This window comes from Amblyomma americanum, chromosome 10, assembly GCF_052857255.1.
Source record: "Amblyomma americanum isolate KBUSLIRL-KWMA chromosome 10, ASM5285725v1, whole genome shotgun sequence".
Classification (NCBI taxonomy): domain Eukaryota; kingdom Metazoa; phylum Arthropoda; class Arachnida; order Ixodida; family Ixodidae; genus Amblyomma; species Amblyomma americanum.
Genome location: NC_135506.1, coordinates 101,993,994 through 102,014,703, shown reverse-complemented (window position 1 = coordinate 102,014,703; position 20,710 = coordinate 101,993,994). Strand labels below are relative to the sequence as shown.

Genomic DNA, 20,710 nt, shown 5'->3' with positions numbered 1-20,710 from the left:
CACAGCAATGTCATTGATCTGTGTACACAGTGCAGCAACACAAGCGGCAGAAGCTAATGTGCGCGGCACTTTTTATTGATACCAAAGTTGCATACGATAACGTGACGCATGAGGCCATACTTGATACGCTAGAGGCTGTTGGAATCGGTGGACGGGTGTATAGGTGGATCTAAATCTATTTGACCAAAAGGGCATGTTTATTATGTGTGAAGAAGACTCCACTCTCCCGCATTACACCTACCGGGTCGTGCCCCAGGGCGAAGTGCTCAGTCCTACTTTGTTTAATCTAGCACTTATAAGACTCCAGGAGTACCTACCTAATACCGTCCTTATCTCTATGCATGCCGATGACATCTGCACCTGGGCCTCCTGCGCAACGCGTCTCCAGGTGCGAGCAAGACTACAGAGGGAAGCAACCATAACTTCCTCCTATCTTCGAGAGCAACGTCTGAGCGTGTTAGCCGAGAAGTGCGCTATAGTGGCATTTATGCGCAAAAGAATGACTCATTATCCGCTAACTATTGACGGCTATGTCGTTGCCTATCGTGCATCTCATCGTTTTTTAGGAATTGCTATAGATCGCAATTTATCATGGAGCCTGCATTGCAGCATTGTAAAGAAAAAGCTAATCTCTATATCTCACCTGCTCAGATTTAATTGCGGCAGATCATGGGGCTTGTTGATTCTATCAATGCTGAAGCTGTACAGAGCACTCTTTTTCGGATTTTTGCGGTATAGTGCACAAGTGCCTTCAAGCACATGCAAGACAAATTTGCGTGCCCTCAAACTATACAAGCTGAGGCATTTCACACATGCCTGCGTCTCCCTCGCAGAGTATCAACAGTTGCCATCATTGAAATCGCCCAGGACTACCCACTCTCGACGTATATAACCCTTGACAACCTGCGGATCCACATACGGTGTCTAAAAAGAATTCCCCAGCACCACCTTGTGTCAGTGGGGGATCAAAGACCACACGCAGCGCTTTCAAAGGTTATACCAGCCCGCCAGTCTTCCTATCACAGTTCACCCCGACAGCACAGCCTTCCTCTGCGCTCTGGTCTGCGGGAGGCATGCGTACGCCTTACAATTGCGGGCATAACGAAAAAATCGAAGTTATTGACACCGGCCATTAAACAGCTGACACTCTACCTACTCCCCGCCGCATATAGTGATCGCACTCATGTGTATACAGATAGTTCGGTCCCATGTACAAGTTCAACCTATGCCGTGGTCATTCCTGCGAGACAGACCTGTATTATCCAGCAAACTTCCCGTCGGACAACCTCCACCGAGTCAGAATTGGCCGCTCTTCTTGCAGCTGGGCCGTACATCGGTGAACAAGCACCCCACAAATGGGCTGTGTTCTGCGACTGAAAAGCAGCCCTACAGTGTCTTATTTCTGCTCTACGCGATGGCAATCGCGATCAACTCGTAGCTGAATTAAGACATCTCCAACGCCAGGCGCAGGAAGAGGGTCACGACATCGTCTGCCAGCGGATACCGGGACACTTTGGCATTGTCCGAAACGACGCAGCTGACGCTCTAGCGGCTCACGGCGGTGCCAACATTGTCCAGACACCATTTACAAGAGCCGGCTCAGCAAGACACTGCAAATGCTTGGCTGAAGAGAGCTTTTAGCGTCATGGCCTTCTCCTCATGCCGTCTGTACCGCCTAGACCCCTTACTTACACTCAATCCTCCGTAAGGCCTCTCCCGCTGCGATGCTACGCTGTTGTGTCGCCTGTGGCTGGGCGTGGCATTCACAAATGCCTAGTCGCACTTAATCGCAATGGCAGACTCTCGTGCGTGTGAGATCTGTGGGTGCGACGAAACTATAGAACACCTTCTTTGTAACTGCCCTCGGTTTCAGCGTGAGCGTGCACTCCTGGCTGAAACACTCTGCCGTTTAGATCCTCGGCTCCTTACTGAAGCCAAGATTCTGGGTCCTTGGAGTAAGCTTTCATCGCAGAGGACAGCTTTGAAGGCACTTTTCAAGTTCTTGAAGGACCCAGGACTGAGTGCAAGGTTGTTAACTATCAGTGCGTGCCCTGTGCACCCTGCAAGTAATGACCCACGGACACGTGGAAAAGTGATCATCTCCCTTTGTTGTCTCCCCTTTCTGTCTCTCCCTCCATTCCCATTCCCACGTGTAGGGTAGCATACCGGGCGCTGCATAGGGTAGTTAATCTCCCTGCTATTCCGTTTGTTTTTGTCTTTCTCATAACATACACAGATTCATAACTCAATAAACAGATTCATGCTCTGGAACAACCCGAAATACTCCAATAACAATAAAAAAATGCCTGCTGTGAAACCGTGATGGGTGTATGTATGGGCAGCACATGTCATTTAGCTCAACAACATCACGGTAGAATGACAACAGATAGTCTTGAACCAGTATCTGTTTATTATAAAAAAAACAGCCCATGGGCTCAAACAAAAATATATCGAGAAATAAAATGCGAAACAAATAAAGCATCGCTCAAGAAGGCCTCAAGCCTTCTCCCACCTTCCTCACACCAGCCAACGTCAGCAAACCCTGAACGCCAGCAGCTTAGAGGTAAAAGAGGGTGGAGGAGAGGCGCGGGTTGTGCTCCGCGTGCAGCGACTGGCCCGCGAGGAAGGCCAGCTTGTGGGCATACTGGCACGGGGCCGGCACGCGGATGGTGCCCGGCCAGTTGAAGTACAAGTGGGTCAGCTTGTAGGCCAGGCGCTGCATGTGGTCCGGCTTGAGGCCCGTCGTGTCATAGATGACGTTGTAGTGCGTCGGGGCCACGGTCCCCTGGCGCACGCTCTGCGACACCAGGAAGAAGTCGTAGCGCTCGGGGCGCGTCACCTCGCTGTCGACCACGGTGCCCGGTGGCGGGTTGGTCACGTGGTCACGTCCCGACACGAAGAAGCGCGTCGAGATGCGCTTGGTCACCACCACGAAGGCCAGCTTGTGCTCTACGCCCGGGAAGAGCGCTTGCAGCGAGGCCAGGATCTGATCGATCTCCCACACCTTCACCTGCGCCGCGCACAACAGAGACACGCTTCAGTCGCGCCCGCTGCCGCCACCAGCATCACCTGCCAGTGTATTTCTGCTGAAAGCAGAGGGCATTTGAAGTTACCAAAGAGTGGTTGGACGATTGGTGGTTCAAAGGCAGAGAGGTGACATAAGGTTAAAAGTGAAGGACTGAAATACGGAGAATTGTGAGACCAATTTATATCATAGTAATAAAAATTGTGAGATTACTGTGGCACCCGCATTGAAGGAATGCGTAAGCATTGATGCCTTCTCGCCCCTCTTTGCTTAAATTAAGTACCATCATTGCCCATTTTGAGTTAATAGCTTGGCGCCATGCTTCGTTTTAAAATATGGCACCAGGCTTTGCTCCGTCTTCAGTTCTGGTTTTTCAGATTTGTCGGCACGCTTTAGCTCCGCCTACTTGCGGTGTTTTCAAATTTTGCGCCACTTTTCCTCCAGCCCAGCCCACTTTCGGGACATTTTTGGTTCTAATAAATTACCGCACATGCACCTCATGATTTCCCCTTCGAGATTTTTTGATGCTCAATCTAACGCAAACATTGTTTTTCTAATAACTCAATTCGTTCGAACGTTGTCGTGATAGCATATAGTGACCAGGAGCTTCACCAGGAGCTTTCACCCAAGTCCCAGTGGCAGCCGTGTTGGTGTATATTGATGGAACATGGTGGAAGCCCGCGCACAAATCTAATCTGCTTGTCGCCACTTGCTCGGGCTTCCAACATCGAATTTTCATGTTGCACATCATCACACAGCCCCCGTCACCTCATGTGGAAACCACCAAAAAACAGTATGCTTAAACTTTCGATTACCGCACTGTATTGCCGCGAGTTTGGTCCAGAGCAAGACGTGCATGCCTGTCACATACTTTCTAGCCATGATGACATCCTCATGGAAAATCGACCACTCACGCAGGTGCCATCTGCAATGTTTCCAATATCCGTACATTTCCTCATGCTATTCGGAACTCCCGGGAATCAAATCAGTGCGTACGTACATGCCAGATGCTCAGAGCTCCAGTCTCTTGACTCCTAATCCTGTTCTATTACTCCAAAATTCAGCCTGCCTTGCGATAAAAAGTTACTGTTCTTAGAAGAAAACGTAAGTTTACTGTGGAATAAAACCTTTCTGTAATCACTACAACGCCTCGGCAAAAAGTTAAGCGTGGTCCACTACTGCAGTTTCCTGCGGGATGAAACTTCCAACATGGGGCCACATCATCTCCAGCGGACACGAAATGTAAAAATACCCGCGTAGTCTGCAATGTATATAGAAGGTAAAGAACAGCTTGCAAAAATTAATTGGCCACCGGTGGTCTAAATTATCCCCCTGCCCTCCACTACACCATATCTCGCAGCTTTCGTGCAGCTTTGATACCCTCATTTCCAAACGTTTTTAGGCGATTAAATATACATCTCGTTCGGTTGAAAAACCGCCGTCGTATTCGGCCCCTCGTGTCGAAAATAATGGGGGTTGCGTAAAACAAATCTTACCATGCCAAGCGTTTTCCGCAGAATGTTCCGGATTGTCTCATGATTCAGCGTTTCGCGCAGTATAAACTTACTAAGTTCGAGTCTAGCTTGCGGCAGGAATTCGAACCGGCGTTTTATAATCGGGGCTAAGTAAAACCGACCCCGGCAGCTGCGTTTTTATGGAGGAAAAACGCTAAGGCGCCCGTGTGCTGTGTGATGTCAGTGCACGTTAAAGATCCCCAGGTGGTCGAAATTATTCCCGCGCCCTCCACTACGGCACCTCTTCTTCCTTTCTTCTTTCACTCCCTCCTTTATCCCTTCCCTTATGGCGGGGTTCAGGTGTCCAACTATATATGAGACAGATACTGCGCCATTTCCTTTCCCCCCAAAAAACCAATTATTATTATTATTATCAAGTAAAAAATCCTCTCATGCTAATCTGCTGTTCTAGTGATGGAGGATTCATTGGTGTGGGATGGGCGATGACGAGGTAAGGAAATAATTAGATTTTATTGAAAAATTGACATATTACAGAAAAGAGAAACGTAAAAAGCGGTGTTCAAAGATGTCAGAACTCTCAGAAGGATAAGTCAATGCTTGACGATGCTATTTAAGACAATTTAGGAGGTAATTGTGCAATTATTTAACTGAAACAATTGAGAAAAGGAGAAAAATACGTTCAAAGGTGTCAAACTGCTAAGAATGAAAAACCTAACCGACTCCGCTATCGCATTATACCGTTATTGCGAAGTTTAAGCGTCCTGTTCAATTTTTTTGATGTGATAGCATTAAATGGATCATGAAGGCGGAAACTCGCCAGCAACGTCTACGTGAAGCACCCGCCTTAGAGGGACTTCCCTCTCTTCACCCTCCACCTGTCAACTGTCCTCTTGCAGGGGAGAGAAGCAAGACGTGGGCCGATGAATGAGGATGAGGAGCAGGCCCATGCTCAGAATATATAGCCTCCCAGGGAACGATGTGTGCGAAATTGAAGCTTCCTTGATCCATTCCTTCTCGCACAGCTCGGGAAGAACAACATGGTTCTCAGAGGCCCACCGATGGCTCTGTTTGAAATGGACATGCAGAGGTATCCCTTACAGAAATTTCTTTATACAGTCAATACACTGTCTATAGACTGCTGTCTATAATGTCTGTAGACTGTCTATGGACAAATGCTAGAGAAAAGTCTGTAGGCAATACTAATCCTATAGGCAGTCTATACACATTCTATAAAATTATGGCCATACACTTGTAGTCGACTTTTGTCTGTAGACATTCTATACACTATGAATAGACAAGGAAACATCTAAAGGAAGGCAATAGAGTCTATAACAAGTTTAGAGACTATCTATAGACCAATTTTGTAAAGGATATCGCATAACCACTACAGCATTGCTCTGGTAGTGGTATGATGAATTGCCGCAATCTCAAATTTTGAATAGAAAACCACTGGAGTAGACTGGATAGTGGAAGACCATGGACTCAGAATTGGAATAGAAATATAATTAGAATAAAATGACAACTGCAATAGAATGGTGAGGCGAAGAAGAATGCTGTCATATTTCGTCTGCATCAATCCAACTGATCGCTCTAAAATGTTTTTTCTTACCAGCTACGAAACACTCTATAGCAAACACTTATCAATACCTTGCAGTATGACAGGGGAAAAATGCCGAACTCTGTCTCGCCAGGACACTTTAGCACCCACAAAATGCTTGCCAAGATGTAATGAATCCTCGCGCCCATGTATTTATTTCCAGTGGTGACGAACGCCACAAAACAGGCACACCATGTTATTATCTAGAAAGATGGTTAGAAAAATTCTTTCTGCGACCTTCAACGGTCCATCCAGGTGGGAGAGATAAGATGACGCGACGCCTCCATCATCCAAGCCACGCAGTTTTCGAAGCTAGACAGTGCCATATACCAGGCCATAATCACGTCTTCAAAATTCCTTTTTTCCAAAAGCGGCAAAGAGAAAGGTGGGCATTCCTCTCGACCAGTAAATGTTGGAAACTCTTGAGAACTGGCATCCCCTGCCAAGAACAGTAATAGAGTCTCGATGTATTTCTACTGAAAGTCGACAGAAACTATATTTGAATTTTTTGAGGGATGGCATTAGCATCGGCCAGCTACATATCTCATTGAGACTATCTTAATAACCACAATAGTTATGTAGCAATAGATTACAATTTAGCTAAGCAGCTTACCTGTAAAACTTATTCGCTTGTATTTGGATATTTATGGTTAATGGGTTATATGGGTTTAACGTCACAAAGGGACTTTGGCTATGAGGGACACCGTAATGAAGGCCTCCGGAAATTTCGTATGTTCGCCACCACTACAGTAACAGCGCAAAATGCCTGCACTACGAACCTGCATTACAATCCACATGCACTTACATAATTTGATTTTATTTAAATAATACTGCAGAGCTCGAATGGTCCAGGAAGGTTGGGAAAAAACTAGAAAAAAATGAGCATATGTAAAGCCAAGAAATAACAATACAGTTCAATGGTCACAGTACAAATTTTGAGAACATTTAGGCTCTGCCTTAACAATATGACGTGACAGCATAAAAGGTTGATTCCCATATGTGCAGAAGGTCATTCTGTACATTCATAGAACCATGGGACTCCTCATACCCCTCCGAGTGCAGTGGTGCAGCGGTTAAGCAATGAGAAACGTGCCTTCGCCCTTGTGTGCCCCGGGCTTCTCTTTTCGAGCGACCAATTATTAACTGCCATCTGCGATGGTGGGGAGCTTGCTCCCTATCCAGTAGGCAGGTTGCGACGCCACTGCAAGGCCACGTGACCTAGATGGCCCACCTGCCTCCTGGGTTGCTCTGTGGGCACCACCTGCCATAGTTATGCTCGTGACTTTACTTAAGTTTGTCAAGGAAGCGTCCGTCTGCAATGAAGGTCAAATTGACCAAAACAGTTACCACGTGACCTCGCTACATTACAACAACAGTGGGTATATTGCGCCTGAATAGATACCTATACTTTCGACTCGTTATATACATGCTAGTATATTGGTGCCATTTTCATAAATTCTGGGGGCCACCTGCTTGATGCAGAATTTCCAAAATGGTGCCAAATGATGTGACATATTCCAGATGATAAAACTGCTAATTGAGATGAAGCCGAAAATATATGCGAGATTCGCACCAACGACCTTCCCAACCCAAACGTAAATTCTGAGGGTGTTCAGGCGGCCATTGCGGCCGAACCGCCCGTAGGAGGGGGTTCCGGTTGGTGTCAAACGATTAGTCCTGTTGTTCTGCACACGTTTATAACATTCATTACCTGACATAACGAGAAAATATACCGGATATAGCGAACCTGTCTGTAAATTGCAATAGATGTGCAAAATCCATGATGTAGATGGCGCTGCTTGTGTCTTAGAAGGGATGTTTCTGGAAAGGAAACATTCTCGAACATTCGCATTTACTCTTGCTCATGTTTGCTGAGCACACCGTTGCAAATACAAAGCTCCCGTAGCTGGCACTGTGAAGTCGAACACTGGGGAAGCGTTGGCGGAGAATTTTTTCGTTCACAATGCCAACGCCGGGTGTTCTGGGTAACGAGGCCTCTGACGCTATCGCGTTAAAACTGCAGGTAAACAGAGTACCACCAGAAATGCTCACCTGGGGGATCTGTCCGTCGGACACCCCGTCGCGGAAGAAGATGATGCGGTCGGGCGAGGCGCCGTCGTTGCACTGCGAGTACTGGCGCAGTGCGTCGCGCAGCAGCGAGGCGAGCGATTTGCCCAGCCCCTCGTGGGTGTCGTAGAAGGAGACGCGCTGGTACCAGCGCGTCAGGCTCTTATTCATGCTGGCCACGAATGCGCCCGCAGAGCGATTGGGCATGCTCGAATCCGGGTAGGTGTCGTAGCCGATAACCATCGTGCTGGCCAGCGGGATCTCCAGGCACCAGGCCTCGCCGCCCAGCTTGCAGTTCAGCTGCACCGCCACCTTGGTGGCCACAGAGCGGATGGTCTTGCGGTTGCCGATGGTGCGGGCAAGGATCACCTGGAAACAATGAGGGTCATCATCACCATTATGCACTGTACTGCGTTAGCCATGACTTTGCTTTCCTGAGTCTACTTGCCTCATCTGACCCTACAGCTCCTTGCTACGTTAACACTTACATACACGTCGACCAACTTTCACACCGAGACAGCCCTCGCGTCGCTCTTGGCGTAAGTGTTTACAGTGCTGGGAAATGAGGCAACAGCTAATCTTGACAGCAATATACATTACAGTACGACCAAGTAGACAGTGATGCTCCTGGCCAGAGAATTGCTCGGTGCTCACCATGTCAAATGAAGTGATTATTTTATTTGTGCACAGCATTCTCGCGAGTTATGAACAACTGGAGCCTCCAATTATACAAACGATACCAACTGAACAACAACTGAAATGAGGTAATTCCTAATTATTTGAGTCCTGGAAAGCACACAACATCACAGCACACCATACATTTTCCCTATTTTGCAGACAAAGGGCAAATGGAACACTCATTCCAACTGATAATAATAATAATAATGCCTGTTTGCATCAAATGCAACATACATGATGCTGTTGGTCTAGAGAAAAAGCTGTAATGAGCACAGCTTGACGAAGCCGCAGGCCCCCTGTACAATGGCCATCTTGTGAGCATCGCAAGAACAGAGTCAGGAGAAGTCTTGAAAAGTAAATCCAGAATTTTTACTGGATCTTGCTACCCGCTTCGGGCGGCAAAGAACAATAGCCTCGGCCTACCTGCGTGTGGAGGCCGAGGTCAACGCAGGCCTCCTTCTTGATCAGGTCGTAGCGGTCCTTCCGGTTGTTGGGAAGCACGATCATAGCCAGCTGAATATTGCCCCTTCTTGCAAGCTGGTTGAGGTCTTGTACGAAGCCTGAGGGCCGGTCATTGTCCAGCAGCACCAGGCGCGATTGCGTGATCTTGACGCCCATGGGCGGGCACACGGACATCAGGGTGCGCACGAACTCCGTCACGTTGGCCTCCTCGCGCCGGTGGCAGAGGACGATCCACGAATCGACGGCGACGGCCACGTGCAGCAGCCGGTCGCGCGTCTCGCGCGAGAAGTCGGCCGTTGCCGCGCTGTAGCGGTACGCGTTGCTGCCCTGCATCACCTTCTCGGGCGGCAGCACGCGGGCGTCGATTGTGACGAGCGAGTCGTCGAACCGGATACCCCAGTTGTCCATATCATTGCGGATGGCCTCGTTGTTGTTGATGCGCTCCATGAGCTCGAGCAGGTTCCGCACCCGTTTGGAAGGCTCCACGCGGGTGTGCTGAGCCAGGTTCCGCATCACGGACACGTTGGCCCGCATCTGCGAGAGAATCGAGGGCCCATTAGACAGCGACTGTGGTTTGTGGTATATAACCGTCCCAAATCAACTTACACTATGAGGGACGCCGTAGTGGAGGGTCTCCGGATATTTTCGACGACCACCTGGAGTTCTTTAACGTGCACTGACAATGCACGGCACACAAGTCTCCACAAATTCGCCTCCATCGAAATGCGACTGCCGCGGCCAGGATCGAATCCGCATCTTTCAGGACACCAGGCGAGCACCATGACCACTCAGCCACCGCGGTGGCGGACAGTGGCACTTATATGAGTAGCTTCAACTGTTCAGAGACGGCCAACAATTTCCGGTCGGGTACCAGAAGGCCCGTATACACATTATGTGCTAAACCACCTTACGGGACTTTGTAGGAGCACATGTGCTATTGGCGACCACGACACCTAGCGGGCTATGCATTAAGTGCCCACCAAGTGCGTAAATTCATATTGGCATGCCTTAAACCAAAGAACGGTAAAAGATGCTGATGCCCTCCCATCCACGAGCCCGTTGCTCCACAAACGTTTGCAGCACCTTCAAATCAATTCAAACAAAAACAATATAAGAAGCAGAACCACAAACCACCATTTCTGCTTTCCAACCTTTCGATGTAAAATTCAGATTTTTAGTATAAGTCTTAAACATTTGCAGCACTTGTATTGTAATGCAGTAAAACCACGCCAAGCCCGCTCAAGGCATAGTCGCATAAGCAATAGGTGTGCTTAAATGTTGCAGCATGAAGTACCCTGCCTACGTTCCCATTCAGCCTCATATCCTGATGCCCGCTTACAGCGTAGTGGCTTATCGCAAACATTTCGGTTAATGCGTGCCGATCCCGTAAAGGGCTGAAGGAGTATCTCATAGCACACCCACGAGTACGCCGCGCATCGCAAAGAAGCAAGCTTCACGGGTATTATGTCGATACGGTTACTGCGTATACTATAGCACGCTTGAAGCTGCTGACACGCTCGGAGAGCGATCTCTTTAGACCGAGACGGTGGTAAGCAATCGGAGCGAAGCATTTGATTCACTCCAATGCTTCCGAATGCTCTTCAACGGTGGGAAGCATTCGGAGCGAAGTTCCGAATGCTTCCCACCATCGAAGATAACGCCTGAGAAGTGCTCGTAACCGTTTACAGTGGAAAAGAACTCTAGAAACTGTCACCTTTTCAAGCTTAGAGACAGATAGTGCATTTTAGGCGGCACTATAGCGTGGTCCGATAGCGACACTGTTGCCTCTGTCACTGTGGAAACGCCATCGAGGAAGCTTAAAACGGGCTTCTCCTGTTCCAAGCAAAACGGCCGGGGCCTAGCGGAGACATAAGCGGGCGTCTAGTGGGGAAATTTAGTGCCGATTGAAACGCCCTGGAAGCTGCGCTAGTATAGCCTCGAGGCCTATAATAGAATAACAAATTTATGTGGTCATGCGCGAATAAAAATGGCAGTTAATTTTCGCCTAAATTCTATAAACGTGGGAAAGGAGAACTGCATAAAGCCTAGCCACTCAAATGCAACCGCACGAAAAGACACGGCACGGCATGAGAGATTGCTCATGTGACTCCGACCATAATGGCTGTCGCGCGCTGTGAGCGGACAGGCGGAGTGCGCTGGCGACGCGCTACGGGTGAGGGCATTGGCCAAGCGGTGCGCGCTAGGATTGTAAACGATGGCGGCACCGTCGGCAGTGATGGCACAAAGCCACAAACAGCGCAAGATCTTTCTCCAGGATAACCCATTTTAGTAGTGTTTTCCGACTAAAACGGTACAGTACGGTATATGGGGTTCAATGTTCCACAGCAACACAAGCCATGAGCGACGCCATAATACAGGGCACGGAATAATTTAGATCACCTGGGGTTCTAATAGCGTCCGCGTGTTCTGTCTTTGATGGAGTGACTATTATTGATGCAGTACTAAGTGCAATATGACGATAATAGGACGTAGCATAGAAAAATACTTGAGGTGTCGCTATGCAGTCGTCACGCTCGCCTTTCGGTCTCGAACCAATCGGCGCGGCGGACTGAAGCGGACCTGCCTGTTCCATGTACACCTTCGGAATACGGCCTCAAGCGTCCATGACACGATGTAAAATGTAAATTCTAAACTGAGGGAGTTTAAGCTCCGCATTTATGTCGACCACCTGAGATTCTTTAACGTCCGCTCACATCGCACAGTACCTGGGCTCCTTTCGTGCTTCGGTTCCATCGAAGCACGCAGACATGAGCCCAGGTCTTAGGGCTCAGTAGCCAATCGCTCTAACCACAAGGCCACCGCGGAGAGTGGAGTAGCATAGCATTCACAGCAGATGTACTCTACTCCAAACAGGACGTCTGGTACTTCAGCAGAGTAAACCAGCGAAATTCGATAGACGACGTCGCGAATGACGCAGTGGCAGATAGTAATGCACTGCGACAGCCATGTTCCCGTTGTCCCGAGCGCTGTCCTGCCTTTATCCTGCTAGCAACAGGTGGCACTTATTCTATATTCTATATTATATATTCTATATTATATACACTGCACTGTTGCGCCGCTCACTGCACTGTCATGAGAATCGGTCGACGCCGTTGGCTGGAAGGAGGTCCTTTGACGGGGAAAAGCCGCTTCGTTCTTGAGGTGTATCCAACTGCAGCCGTGGTCATAAGAATGAGTGAGATTTGATCTAGCGACCTATCACCTCCCACCTTCTCTACCATCCCTCTCGTATTTTCCCTCCCCCTCTCCGCTTTTACGGAAAGCTGGATTTCACTCTTTCCACTCTGCAACCTGCCAACCGTGGCAAGCAGATAACAAGCGAATTGAATTAAATTATGCTCTTAAGTCTGACGCTGTAGTAGATGACAAGGTACAATTCCGGGATTTATGAAAAAACTACAACTATATCAGCTGACGCTGACAAAAGAGACGCAAGGCGAAGAGCCGTATAGGAATTGTTGGTCTAGAGTTCCTGGCACTATGGCTGGCAGATTAGAAGTGCCATGAGGTTTGTAAAATGACAAATGGACAAACATTTAGGTTTGCGGTGCCTTACACGAGAACACAGCTGCAACTATTGCGCTGTTCAACTAAACACAATGTCCCTTTTCCGCACCGCGCCGTCACTGCAGAGCCCTTTTCTGTCTTGCCACTGCACCTCATCCTCTCCCAACGCACTGCATTGTATTTTCAAGTATTCACGCTCGTTTAGCGGCGCGTCAGAGGCCTGATCCCTTCAGGCCTCCTCTTTAAACCTCCTGGCTACAACCTCTCTGCAATTTTTAAATAAATGCTTTCACCACCACCACCTCCCACCACACTGCGTTGTACTTTCAAGTATTCACGCTCAACGAGTGGCGGATCAATGACCCCATTCCTCCGCGCCTCCTCCTCAAACCCCCTGGACGCGCGGACGTCTACGGCCAAGTCGCGAACACAGCAGTTATGCCCATTAACCGCGGCCGCCGTAGAAAAGGAGAAACAGCACTTCATTCGAACTGACTGCCCACCTCGTCAGTGAGTCCCGTCAGGACACACAGCTCCGGCACCAGGTAGATGTTCTGCGTGCGGCCGGCGCGCAAATCCTTGTCCGTGGGACGGACCACCAGCAGCGGCTGGCGCATGTTGCGGATGCGCTTCTCGTACTGGTTCTGCACATGGCATCGCCCAAAGACAGACGGGGTCGGTCATACCTGCAGCTATACTGCTAAGCACACGATCTCTCACATACGCTGGGCTTTGCAACACATGGATAACTGTTTGTGAGGCAACGAAATGATCTGAATGTCAGATAGCTGTGGTTTGGCACAGAAAGACGACATCAAAGAAAAAAAAACGCGATTCAGTCAAAGGCGGCTGAGCCAGATAGAGAGACAAACTTGGAAAAATTCGGGGACCTCTTCGGAATGGACCCTCCTGGCATAGTATATTGGAAGAACTATCTGATGTGACGGTGACGACGCCACCAGTTAATTCACAACTTTGCACAGAACCTATAACATGCGAAGTACCCGGTAGAAGTCGGCGTACGTCTTGGGCCCATCCTTGGTATCAAAGGTGCAGGCCGGGTTCTGGTCCCAGTCGATGTCGTCCACCCGGTAGGTCTTGTCATGACAATGTACGGCGTCATGACAATGCAGCCCGCGACCCGTTTCACGCACTCGTGCTTGTAGTTCGGGACGTGCTCGATCTGAGACATGAGGTCATAGATGCTGTCGCGACGCAGCACATTGTGCAGCGTGTCCGTCACCAACATGACGCCCGACTCGTGCTGACCAATGGCCGTGACGAGCCCCTGCCACAGCTCGAGCCCGTGCTGAGGAATGCTCGACACGGCGCGCCTGTCGAAGAAGTGCCGGTTGAACTGCACGAAGTCCAGGCGCTCCAGGTTGCGGCGCATCTGCGTGTTGAACAGGCGCAGCTGCTCCGGGTGTGTCGGGGCCAGTTCCTGGACCCACTTGAAGCGGACGCAGATGATCATGCCGTCGGTGCGCCGCTGCTGGAACACCTCGGTGATGTCCTGCTGCAGCCGCGTGGGCGACTTCAAGTCAGACATGCCGTCGAACACGAGGCACTTGTTGAACATGTGCATGTGGTCCACCAGCAGGGCGCGCCGCATACGACTAGACTCCACCGTCGGTGTGAACTCCACGTGGTACTGGTGGATGCAGAACTGGGGCATGGAGATGAGCCGGAAGTAGTTGGCCACAACATTGATGGGGCTGCCCGAAGTGCCCCTCTTGTTGTCGATGTGCGCAGGCCGCGCCTCGACGACGGCGAACTCGTCGCGGTGACGCCGGCCCACTGGGCGGCCGCCGTCGCCACTTTCGTCAGGTGTGACGGCCGGTGCGAACTGGAACTGCTGCACGAAAACACGGAGAGAGAGGGAGGGAGAGAGCTTTGCACACAAAGCCGCTGCTCACACTACGCATACACTTAAAATTACACGAATGCACTTGTCTCCTTAAGTGCGAAATTACGAAACCGTTCCCCTGTCCTCTGTTTCTTCCCTCCATTTTTCACCCACCGTGGTGGCTGAGCGGTTAAGGCATGCGATTATCGAGCTGGAGTACCCTGGTGTGATCCCTCATGGGCGGTCGCGTTTTGGTGAAGGCGAAACGCAAATGGCGCCTCTGTGCTGTGCGATGTCGGTGCATGTTAAAATATACCCGGGTGGCAGAAATTATTCCGGAGATGTCCACATGGCACCTCTTGCTTCCTTTCTTATTTCACTCCCTCCTTTATCACTTCCCTTACAACGCAGTTTGTGTCCTCATTTCCTTTCCTCAAAAACCAACTTTCCCTCAATTTTTCAGTATTTTTATTATTCCTCGTCTTTTTTGTTAACATTTACTATTCATTTTTGTAGCTTCTAATTATTGTTTTTATTTATCTGTTTTTATTTTAATGTTTTTTTGTGTTGTTGTTAACTTAAATTTCATTGCATATATGTTAACTGCTTGTGAACTGTTGCTTTGCTTTTATACATTTATTTACCACAACACTTATTGAAGTTCGTGCTAAAAATTTTCGTCCACAACTTCTGTCCACGACACTCATGAGTGAAGATAGGCTTACGTCTTAAATCATACTCCTCTTGAGGCATGCATCAACGACGTTATCTTGAATACTGCAACAACCCGTACAACTGTTACATCAGATACGCGCTGATGTAAAAGCTACTGCTCTTTTGAACTGTTACAAATAGGTGCGAGCAATATGGCTGCTAACCATATCGAACTAAGGCTCTAAAACGAGAAAAATGCCTACAGTGTGGGCATCGCATATTAAAAAGCTCAGAACAACTTTCTGGTGCTGCTGCACTTATGCAGCCACCCTCCATGAACAAGAGCCTCATGCCTGCACCCCGTGGTGCTACCACTGCGGAGGGGACCACCCCCTTTCAATGCAAGCTTCTCTGTCCCACAGCAAACGGACTGAGTTAGTATACAGGTGGCCTATGGTCACCGTATTAATCTTCACTGAATGCTGGACCGTATCTTTGCAACTGACAGCCGTTCTGACGCAAAAAAACCCACAAATTTACCATGCCCCACTCCATAGATCTCCGTTCGGACCTCAACTCAGGTGATCGCCTGCCTCATCCGCCTCTGGACACAGATCGGAAGGGGCACCGACACTCGTCCTCCCTCATACAGCAACTTGGGCTAGACTCGAAAGATTTCCAGTGCAAATCACGTCAACGCAACCCCATTCCCGATCACAGCCGACACCTTCGCCGCGGAACAAACGGACAGCAGCTGAGGTCTCACCATGCCATCCCGCATCACCTTGGTCTAGTGCGGGCTCCCCAAGTCAACACCTGCTAAGCCCGTACCGTCGCTGACCAAGTCATTTACCATCCTAGCCCTTTCCCTTGCCTTGTACCACCCAAGCTAACTTCATCAAACCACCCTTCATCAAGTACTTGCATCGAACAGTAATGTGCTGCCTTTAAAGATTGCTTGGCATCATGCGAACAACAAATCTCCTGCCCATTGCAAGGCATAACCAGCCTGAAATCCATGGTCGCGAACATTCTCAAAGTCGTCAGTCTTCTCGCCTCCCGCATTGACGACGTCAATAAGGCTGTAGCCGATCTTAAAGACATAGTCACCACCCTTGCGGACTGCCCCACCGCCATGGGAAGTGATCTCCTAATCTCTTAAGCGCCCCACTCTTCTAACCAGGACTATATACCTAGCCTCTGTGCCCCCACAACCTTCGGTCACTGCCTCCTGGGCCCTCCACTCATGTAAAGCCCTCACCAAGGGCCCTTGAGGTATATATATTAAAAAAATAAATAAATAGATTGACTCCGCGATTTAAAGTAGCGGGTTCCTGCGTTCCACATTCTACAATAAAACTACCACAGCTGAAAATCTAGCCATGTTCCCCTTCACCAAATGGCTCCTCACCCTCCCCCACCCACTCACCCTCACCCTCCACGGCTACTGGGCTGTGCAAGCCTCCCTCCTGAATCCCCTCTTGTCTCCACCTACATACACCGAAACCAGCGCTGTGAGCAGTTGTATATGCCTGCAATTCTCGGCCCATGTCTAGTGGGATGCGCTTACTACAACCCTTCTCCAAAATATAAACCGCTATGATTTCTTAACTTTTAAAATCCCCTCACCCCAAACACATACACAAAAAACACCGACTCTTCCATCCCCTGTTCACGTTCAATGCAGAGCTGGTTTCCAAATGAGAATCCCTGCAGGGGATTTCAGTGCTTCCAACGTCACTGCCTTCCGCCCGGGAAAGCTACACTTTTTACACCACCAAATTGCATTACACAATCCTCATCACATCGACCACACCAACAGGCGAAGCCACCCGGAGACCCACACTAACAACCGCCTTGTCAGTGATCACTATATGCCTCTCTCTCTCGACACCCACAAGCGGAGTCGTAAAAGAACTATCAAATTAACTCATTGGCATACTTTTTGCTGACTGCTTTTTTCGCCCAGTCCAGCACCCGAACAATTGCGACGCATGGCTCTCCACCATTAGCTACACTCGACAACAAGGCACAGAGCAGCAGACGATTACCACCCTGTTCGAGATCTACACCCCAACCGCCCCTTGAAACGCCGTAAGTGCCTACTAAGGCGCATTCTAGAACCAACCAAGTAATCGAAGTAAACTCGCCTACTTCAGTACAACCATCGCCACCCGCTGCGCCAGACTCGATACATCCCACTGGAACCTTGTGCGTGACCAGATTAATGGCTCCCTCGACCAGAAGAAGGTCACCTGTTACCTGCTATGCTCTCTCCTAGGTCCATAACCGCCCCCATTTTTATCCATAAGTAGATTTCTCTCTCACCACGATCTTATTTCTTTCAAACCCTACAGGTCATCTGTCTCACATATCTCGGTGGATGCCCAGACCGGGCTGTAAGAGAGGAAAAATGAAATGAACAATTGCTCTCAAGGAAAGGAAATGACGCCTGTCTCACATTTCTCGCTGGACACCCGGATCGTGCCGTAAGAAAGAAAAATCGATCGTCAATCAATCAATCGATCGATCGATCAACCGGTCACTCAACTTATCAATTAATTATTCACTCAATCCGCCAATCCATCAATCAATCCTTAACGCTGCCACGTTAAAATCCCTTCGCTTACAGCGGGGTTCAGGTGTCCACCGAGATGCGCCATTTTTCGCTCGCGACCAAAGACGCCGACGACACCGGCTTTTCTGCGAAACGAGCTCCTTACCGCTGTCGCGTTAATATAAAACGGTGTTTTATTCTTCTTGCCCCTCGATCTGAACGTGTGAAAATTAAATTGGTTTTCAGGAAAGAAAATGACACAGTAACTGCTCACATATCTCGGTGGACACCCGAACTGCGCTGTAAAGAAAGAGATAAAGGAGAGAGTGAAATAAGAAAGAGGTGCAGTAGTGCAGGTCCTCCGGAAATTTTTCGCGAACTGGGGATCTTTAATGTGCACTGACATCGCATAGAACACGGGCGCCATTTGCGTTTCGCCGCTATCAAAACACGGCCCCTGCGGTCGGTTTCGAACACGGGAACTCCGGCTAAGTAGACGAGCGCCTTAACTACTGAGCCACCGCGGCGGGTTGCCGTGAACATATTTTGAATGTGAACGACTGTGCGCCACAGCCTCAGAGATCTTCGACTATAAAAAGTACCGAGTATCCTCATTTTGCCACAGACGGCAAAGGCGACACCTGCGCTCCACGTCTCCATCTTAGCGTAGAAAAGCTTCGTTTCTAGTTGAAGCAGCTTCCCGCCATTAGATTAATGCGCTAAGCTGTTTCATGTATACGGATGAACTTCGGCAAGTTGTCTTCCGTGTCACCACTGTGAAATGCCAGATTCAGGGGCTGCTGCGTGGTTACCTTCATTTATATATATATATATATATATATATATATATATATATATATATATATATATATATATATATATATATATATATATATATATATATATATTTATAGAGAGAGAGAGAGAGAGAGAAAGATGAAGAACTTGATAGCGGCATGCATACGCGTATAGTTACAGAGCAGCGTCACTTTGAAGTTCTTCACTAGCAGTATACGACGCGAAACCCAGGTAACGGGAATTTAACAGGTGTCGTTATAGAATGAAACGCCTCCGATTACATATCCCTTCGCTCTCTCCATACCCTACACATTCCACGCTCGCCGGACATTCTTCGGACGGTTTCCATGGCAACCATCTTTCCATTGCGCATTACTGCTACTACGACGCAAAACCCAGGGGTGCCCCGCGGTGGCTTATTGATTATGGCGCACTGCTGACACAAAAGACGTGAGTTCGATCCCGGCCGCGGCGGTAGAAATTCCATGGAGGAGAAATTCTAGAGGCCCGTGTACTGTGCGATGTCAGTGCACGTTAAAGAACCCGAGGTGGTCAAACTTTTCGGAGCCCTTCACTACGCTGATAGCCTCAGTCGCTTTGGGACATTAAACCCCATAGACCAAGGCCTAAAACACAGGCAACAGCCCTTTAACAGCTGTCGCAGTAAACAAGAGATAACTGACCTGCGGTACCACAGCTGAAGGGGCCATCGCCGCCATCTGCTGGAGGTGCGCCCCTTGTCCGATGGCCATCCTGTCGATGGAGGACGACAGGCCCGCCACACTGTCGAGGGCGGGCATCGACGGCAAGGACACCATCGCAGGCCTCAAAACACCGGGCTGCCTTAGCGCCGCTAGGGGCGCCATGGCAGCAGGAAATTGAGGCACCGTAGGTGCCACCTGTGCTCCGGCCAATACGACCACGGTCCGTGCCCTGCCGCGTGAACGGCCGCGAGCGCGACCGACGGGCGGAGGTGCTTTATCGCCACTGTTTTTGTCCATCTGGCTCTGCAAAAAAAAAAGCCCGGCTGAGTTACAGCGATGCCCACCGGTACAGTGGTGTTGTATACAAGACAGCTCAAGGGCGAGACCGCTTAGGTATATGTCCTCGCCTCGTCGACTCCCAGAGCGTGAAAGTGGGCAGCAGAAGCAATGCGGCGACGAACAAAGACACAGTCGTCACTTTTAAAATACAAGGAGGACAAAGGGATCATATATGGGGAGGCGACTGCATAGCACCCTTACATGAGCGCTGACATTCCGCACACGCGCGCGCTTTCATGTCTTTCGGGGGATAACACAACTTGCACCTCAGCCGCCGAGGTGGCTCTGTGTTTATGGCGCTCGGCTAATGACGCGAATGACGTGGGTTCGATCCCGGCCGTGGTGGTCGAATTTTCATAGAGGGGAAATTCTAGAGTCCTGTGTACTTTGCGATGTCATTGGACGTTAAAAAACTCCAGGTGGTCGAAATTTCCGGAGCCCTCCACTCCGGCGCCCTCATAGCCTGAGTCGCTTTGGAACATTAAACCCCATAAATCAAACCAAAACAAACAAGCTTGGATCTCAAAAGGCATGATCTTCTGTTTGATGCAGCGCGACAGGACAGAGCAGCAGAGGGACAACAGCAACGAAGCTGACTCACGTGGCATCGTGCTTCAAATGGTGGCATTCGCTGCTCAAGAGCGCTATCTCGGTGTCCACCTGGTTGGGTATAAGGCCCGACCGAAATATGGGTTTCCGTGTACGGCTTAGGTGATTTTCAATCGCAAATATTAATTAGGCACTACCTGCGACATTGCGTTCCGGCTAGTTCGGGTAGAGGTACAACGCGACTAAGGCGTTGACGAGAGCGTTTATTTCCTTCCCGAACGAGTACACCTCAACTGCTGCGTCAAACACTAAGATCCACAACCGCTTGGTGCTACCAGAACTCTTCGCATCAAGGATCTGACAGTCACCCGTCGCTCTATACTAAACATTTTTGTTCCACCAGCCAAAATATATAGGCATCCATGCAATCA

At 49.3% G+C, this 20,710-nt stretch overlaps 1 pseudogene across 1 annotated transcript; it reads right to left on the bottom strand.

Annotated features, from left to right (window-relative positions):
- Nucleotides 1-2,389: 2,389 nt before the first annotated feature.
- On the bottom strand, nt 2,390-19,687 carry LOC144106792 (piwi-like protein 1; annotated as a pseudogene). Its single transcript, XR_013309116.1, has 6 exons — nt 19,371-19,687; nt 13,837-14,687; nt 13,336-13,476; nt 9,266-9,838; nt 8,150-8,533; nt 2,390-3,010 (listed from the first exon to the last, which is right to left on the bottom strand). The product of XR_013309116.1 is annotated as a piwi-like protein 1 (transcript).
- Nucleotides 19,688-20,710: the final 1,023 nt, after the last annotated feature.